This window comes from Podarcis bocagei, assembly GCF_964188305.1.
Source record: "Podarcis bocagei genome assembly, chromosome: 5".
NCBI lineage: Eukaryota > Metazoa > Chordata > Lepidosauria > Squamata > Lacertidae > Podarcis > Podarcis bocagei.
In genome coordinates this window covers 56575410-56582815 of record NC_138129.1, presented here as the reverse complement: position 1 = coordinate 56582815, position 7406 = coordinate 56575410, and the positions used below count along the sequence as shown (strand labels likewise).

The following is a 7406-nucleotide window of genomic DNA, read 5'->3' as shown; positions in this document are numbered from 1 at the left end:
AGATAGATAGATAGATAGATAGATAGATAGATAGATGATAGATAGATAGATAGATAGATAGATAGATAGATAGATAGATAGATAAATGCAGTAGCCACCCCCCGCCCCCCAACATGTGAGATTTGGGAGGAAATATGGGGTGAAGTTTGGTAATGGACCTCCAAGGATGTTGGATTATGTCTGCAAACCTATATATACATACATATACATACATACATATAATAATTTGCATCAAACACACTGGACCTTACTTCTGAGTAACCATGCATAGGATTTCACTCCATGTATGCAATCCATGAAAGCTGGATAAGGCCTCAGTCCAGAAATCTCACATATGCTTTTACTATATGTGAGAGTTTTCAACAAATGAATTCATGGTGACATTTATCACCTATGGAAATAGAAGGAAGTGCCTGGAATGATATTCTCTTAAGTGTTTTTCACTGTTGTTGTTTTTTATAAAAAGGCAACAGGTTTCATGAATAAAAAAAGCCACCTATTCCCACCAAGCAAGGGAAACAACAGTGTAACAAACCAACCATTGTTTAGTGGTGCATTTGGGTTCTGGGTGCCATTGACTGTTCCCCTGCCCATGCATAACGTGTTGAAGTTTTGTGTTCATTGAATTAATCCATAAGGAAAACCTATGCTTGAAATCTTGTTTCTCTTCGTGGAGCACCTCTGCAGAATTAGGGCATTTGATTTTTATCTTAAACACACCTGAAATTATTTTCTACTGAAATTATGGGGACTTTCTGTAGGCCAGCTACCCATCATTTTATGTAGCAGTCAAATCAAAGCAACTGTGGATCAGGTAAATGGAAGAGTCTATAATGAGCTAGTAAGATGGCCAAAAAATGAGAAGATCTGGACAGTGGTTTCTAACTGGTAAAGTACTAATATATCTATATAAGGGAATCTTCCTTTTAATTGGAAAAAAATTAAAGTAAATTCCAAACCTTATTAATGTTGGAAGGGAAAAAGAGAGGAAGAGAAAACATATATTCAATTCCTTGATTTGTTTTGGCAAAATGCCCTTTTTGCATTCTCAAAGGTTTGTTATTGTTCCCTATGGATTTAATGCTTGATGTAAGTAGGAAAATGTTTTATTTTATTTTTTGTTCCTTTGCTAGATTATGGAAATGTATTAAAAAACCCTTCAAAAGGAGTCTAGGCAGGACAGGAGTTCCAATAAAGACAGATGCTCAAGGTAGACTTTTAAGCTCATATCTACTTTATACATAAATGCATGCATACTTTGGTTTATCGAAGCACAATGTTTACACAGTGAGTTAAGAATTAAACACCAACAGATTTCTTCTGTAAAACAGCTTAGGAATTTGGCGGAACAGTTTCTGAAGAGGAAAATAAACTCCAGTTTAATTTTGTTATTTTAATTTCTGGGTACTTGCATAGCGCTTTCTCCTCTGAGGAGCTCGGATTGCTCTTGAGTAGGGTCTGTATCAGGGGTAGCCAATGTGGTGCCCTCTAGATGTTGTGGACTACAACTCCCATAATTCCTAATCCTGCTGGCTGGGGCTGAGGGGAATTGGAGTCCAACAATATCTGGAGGGCATCAGGTTGACTTTCCCTGGTCTATGTGATAGGCACCATTACAGGTAGTGTAAAACGTGAAGCTGGAAATGGATGTTCAGAGGACTTGAAGTATGGAAGTAGAGAAATCCAGTTCATAGGAACATTTATTTTTTAATGATGTTTTTCTGTTGGATGCTATGAATCCCATTGTTTTTCCTGATTTTAACATGTTTTTCTGGTAAACTTCTTGGTGAGAGTTTATCCTAAGAAGGCAGGTTAGAAGCAAAATAAAAAAGCCAGGATTCCCACCAGGGAAATGATATTTTCTCCAAGGCTCCTGTGTTGTGCAATTAGGGTTGCCCAGGGCGCCTTCAGGTGTGAGTTCTTAGTGTTTTCAAGGTGTACAGTGCTCTGAAAAAAGAGTTTTCATTAGTTTACAAAGCCATGACACAAGCGATGAAATAGGAGCTTCCTCTCGGTGGTGTGATAAGTTTAAGCATGTTTCTAGAAAGGTGTATTTGCATATGTGGTGCCAATTCTTCTCACATGCAAATATATGTACACACACACACACACACACACACACACACACACAGCTTCTGGCAGGGCAAATGCATGTACGAAACTGCCCCAAGTTCTTGGGGGCAGATTATCTGATGCTATTTGCCTGCTAACACAAATCAGGAATTACTTGAGCCTCACCCCTTCTACGCTACAGCATACTACTTGTTTTCACAAGTCTCAATTCTGTGATTATAGAAGATAGATCTGATATTTCCCCTTGAAATTCCTTCTTGCCTCTTTCCCCAAAGATCTCGGTGACTACTTCTCAGCCACTTTTGTATCTTTGCTCCTGCCTTCTGCAGCCATTGAACCACACCGTGCTTGGCCTCCTCCATCCCCTCAGCATTGTGGGGGCCCCGCCCCCTGCCAGCAAATATTGAGGGGACCAAAGACCCCTCTGCCTCTAGGAGTTGGCACACCTGGTCCCTTCCAATTCTACAATTCTATGATTCCAATGGTCAGGGATGATGGGAACTGTAGTTCAACAACATCTGGAAAGCAACAGGTCTGCCTCTACTGATTTAGAAAGCAAAAAATATATATAAAAAATGCCAGATCACACTAAAAAAGATTCTCAGATTTTTACTGAGTGAACCACAACAGAAATGTTCAGAGCCAATAATACAACATGTTATCTTTTCACTAGACTTATGGGATCAACAGCTGGAAAATTTCTGATTTCACAGTTGTTTGCGGATGGAATCGTGCTAGAGATGTGGATTATCTCAACCTAGAAAAGAATTATGATCCATGCTTCCAAAATGCTGAGGAATCCTGACAGCTGTTGAAAGGGATTTGTTAAAATGTTAGTTCTGATGCTTCCCAAATACAGTGGTGCCCCGCAAGACGAAATTAATTCGTTCCGCAATTTTTGTCGTCTAGCGAATTTTTCGTCTTGCGAATCACGAAATCCCATAGGAATGCATTGAAAATCAATTAATGCGTTCCTATGGTCAAAAAAAGTCGAAACAAAGCCAAATTTGGTACAACAACAGTTTATTAACTGCTCTTTAAAGTCACACATACTGTAAAGAGCAGTTCAAAAATTGAAGGGAAAATAAATTAACTTTATAAACAAAACATGTCTTTGTTTTTAGACAAAGGAAACAAAGCCGCGAGACGTTTTCGTCTTGCGAAGCAAGCCCATAGGGAAATTTCGTCTTGCGAGGCAAATCGAAAACGGAAAAACCTTTCGTCTAGTGAGTTTTTTGTCTTGCGAGGCATTCGTCTTGCGAGGTACCACTGTACCAAATAATGTCAATTAATTGTAGCCTTGCTTCCATCTATGTGGCCAGTTGTGATGATTGCCCACAGTCCTGTGTGCCATCTTTTGGATTTAACTCTGTTCTGGCCCCTCTCAGGTGGGCACCATTACCATTATAAGCAAACAAGGGAGACGCTAATGGTGAGTTTCTGCACCTCTTTTTCTAGAAAAATACACTGGATAGATAGCAGTTTCTTAATTACTAATCCTCCACTTAAGTGTGATAAGTAACTGGTTTCATGGATTACAGGTTTTCTTTAATAGAGGCCGTAAATAACTCTTAGCTAAAACCCTGCGGTAGCAGGTAGACAGTTACACATTTCCGAATACCAGAACAATGTAGTTAAAGTTTTTTGTAAATATTGACATTAGAAGCTGGTTATAACATTACCAAGACTTGCTTGGAACTGCTGTGCAAAGTGCAGTGACATATGGAACTGATCTGCAGGGGGGGAGGGCGGGGGGAGAGAAAGAATTAAAATTACAGCAGAAGAATTAATTTCCTTGCAGTTGCCGAAGAGATGCCCTTGTAAAAGTCATCCATCTGAGGCTAGGGCTTAAGTCCTAGGTGAGATGTCATCAGGGATGGCAAACAAACTGGGATCTCCAATTTCCGTTCTTTGGAATGTACTTGGAAGTTTCCACGAGACCATGGAAACCAACCATTCCATTGTAACAGGAAAGCTAACGTTCTGTCTATTTTTATGCTTGTGCTCTACCAAGAAGAAACAAAATTTGCCTTACTTTCAGGGGCCATAAAATCCTGTGTCATAAGATCATCATCCCCATGGATCACGTTGATATTGATCAAATTCCAATTTGTCATTGGTTATGGTATGGATGAGTTGCTGATATTGCTTATGTGTGCAACCCGCCCCCCATCCCACCCTGCCAATCACCTCCTGAAAATTCTGCAATCATTGGGAGAACTAAATCCAGAGATGTTAGATGTGGCTAACACTGGATAGGATAGAAGAAAATTAATTTCTAACTGGGGAAGGGATCAGCTCTTCTTGTGGGTCTTAGCTCTGGAACTGGCTTTTAATTCCAGAATTCAGCTAGATTTATCTGAAGAACTATGTCATAGGCAGAATAGCCTCTCATCTTCAAATAACAATGATCTTCCCACGCACAAGGGTGAAGCTTCCAGGTAGATCTGAGGCTTCATATTTCTTTTTGAAGGAAATACTAGATTCATGTGGAACAAACAAAACATATCTGGAGCAGTTTCTTGGCAGCTGAAGTCCCTTATAAGAAATGGGCAATGATCACTTGTCCCAGAGAAATGATCCATGCCCCCCATCCCCCGTTACCACAAAGGTCCAGCTAAGCAGCAGCTATTTGTTTGGCAAATAGTACAAATATTTTACAGGAGGGGAGAATGCTTTTGTGCTAGAATCCTGCTTGCTGGTTTCCTACAGGCAACTGTTCAGCCACTATGAGAACAGGATGCACGACTAGACTGGCCACTGGCCTGATCCAGCAAACTCTTATGTACTTCACAACCAGCAGTGACAACCTCCTTTAGTCATTTATTTGCTTGGAGTGCTTGATAACATTGGCAGACTTTGTTATCATCTGAAGGTAGACAAAGCTCTCCTTGACTGCCTGCAAAACCAGGGGCTTGTTGGTACCAGATGCACACTTAGGTTCGCAGCAGGCAGCCAAACCAACAGCCCTCAGTCAGCACACCGTCTGGTTCAATCAGAGGCGATCCATTTCTCTTGATTGCCTCCAGGCATCCTGGAGTAACTGGCAGGCAGGATGAGCTTAGGAAACATTTGGAAGCGATGATCAATATGTTGAGTTATGGCTTTTCATCAAAACTGGTCCCAAGGGGAAAAAAATGTGAAGGTGAAGAAGAAGAGGAAGAAGAAGAAGAGGAGGAGGAGGAGGAGGAATCTGGGCATGGTGTGTGTGTGTGTGTGTGTGTGTGTGTGTGTTGTAGATTAACTGGAAGGCAGCTCTTATTAATATGGACATTGTTGAGGAGATGTGATTTGGATGGCATCTAAAGGAAGCTAGACCCATTTCCTAGATTAATGCCATTTTCCTGAACTTCTCTTTATTATAATTTATTCCAATTTAGTTAGTTTGTGGGGTCATGAAGAGTCAGACACGACTAAATGACTAAACAACAACAAAAAACATAATTTATATATTGATTGGTTTATTCGAAATATGTATGCTCAACCTACTAGCAGAGTAGAACCCTTTACCAAAAATGCATGAAAAATAATAATTGTCTTTCCTTTCAGACACTGAGAAATCCAAAGAGCGTAGAAATTGTTGTGATAACAAAGAATGTTGCTGTCTCACACAGAATATGAGTTTCTTTCTGTTTTGCCTTTTGGATGGGAAAAGATGGGGTTGGTCAATGTACTTAGAGCAACATTAAAGCCAACACCCAACCTCTCATCCTTGGCAGTAGACTATTCCCTTCACTTGATGCTTGGGAGAAACAAAACAACAACTTTTGATAGGGGAAAAATGTGTTTTAAGGAGCTATGGGGAAATGTCTAAGTAACAAGCCAGTTTCCATTGATACAATATGGCCTGCCAACATATCTGCTTGCCATGCTGGTGTAGCATTGGGGTTTCTGAAAGCTTCCAAGTGCAGAGATTGATACACCCCATTCAAAGGTCACAGTAGTGCAAATCAGATCTCATGCTTGGCTCAGTAGACTACAAAATGCTTTTCAGACCTTCTCTTACTTATCTGCATTTCAAAGGGTGTGTGTGTTGCTGACATTACTGATGCAAACCATGTAACAGAGAAGCAGCTATTCATGTACCTTTGTGTTCTAGTTCACAGAGAACTTCTGCATCTTGAAAAGCCTCTTGCTGACTGTAGCAGCTACCCGTTCTGACATTTGCTATGTTTCATGCATATCTACCCCCCTTCTAGATTTCTGAGCATCACTGCAGACCCTCTGGTCTGTTTACTCACCTGTTGGCATCCCTACTGTCTCTGTTTCTGGCTTTAGCAGCGGTCAGAACCAACAAGCATCTGGGGGCTTCTGACCATAGGGTGATGCTTTTGAAAACAGCTGTGTGAATCAGGGCTGAGTTTGTGTGAATAAACAATTTAGGCTGCATTCTGAATCCAATTTACCTGGGAATAAGCCCCCTATAATTCAATAGCCCTTACTTCTGAGTAGACATGGCTAGGATTACAGCTTTAACTCCCACTTTTTTAAGGATTGTATCTACCATTACATGAGCAAAAGGCCAGTTCAAAGACAGGACCATTCCCTTTCCCTACCCCCCATTGCTAAAACCTCTCAAGTGCCTCTGTTGAACTTACTGTATTTTGCGTGCTGCGCAGAGAGAAGAAACACCATGGGACATTTGCAGTAGCACAACTGAATGCCTTCATCTGCTCCAGCTGCAACAAAACATGTCTCTTCTGCGCAGCAGGCACTGCAACCTGCCAACCGTTTGACCTCACCCCCAAAGGCGAACGGATACCAACAACAACATTTGGGGCTGCTGTGGGAGGGGCTGCAAGATTCTTCTACCCAATTTTGGGTCATTCCCTGCTCCCACACGGCCCACAAGGCTTGGTTGGTTCTCTGATCCTCTAGAGCAATAGTCATCAGTGTTTTCGGACCTGGGGTCCACTATCCAAACCTGCATTTTGGGAGCCTTTTCTTCCTCTCTTTCCCCCCATATATGTGTATGGTGATAGTAGTAGCTGTGGTTGTGAGCCATCTTACATTAGGCTACAACCTGATATTGGCCCCGACCCACCAGTTGAAGACCAGTGCTCTAGAGAAGGTTTTCTGGGATTTTATGGGGCTGAAGAGGAGGGTAGAGGAGAGCTACACAAAGACCTGTTGTGCTGGCTTCCTTCCACTTGCACACAATATTCGATACAACCCACAATCTTGCAAATTTTACAGTTCTGAAACTTGTTTGAAACAAATGCCACCCGTTTCATTATATAAGAATTCCATGGATGTCAGGATCACAGCTACTGAGATGCAAATTGAAAACATACTGGAAATGTAGTAACCTACGAATCTATTTAGTAGATATG

At 41.2% G+C, this 7406-nt stretch overlaps 1 long non-coding RNA gene across 1 annotated transcript; it reads right to left on the bottom strand.

Annotated features, from left to right (window-relative positions):
• Positions 1 to 2667: 2667 nt before the first annotated feature.
• LOC308586565 lies at positions 2668 to 3974 on the bottom strand. Its single transcript, XR_014007949.1, has 2 exons — positions 3850 to 3974; positions 2668 to 2881 (listed from the first exon to the last, which is right to left on the bottom strand). It is a non-coding gene; the product is annotated as an uncharacterized lncRNA (long non-coding RNA).
• Positions 3975 to 7406: the final 3432 nt, after the last annotated feature.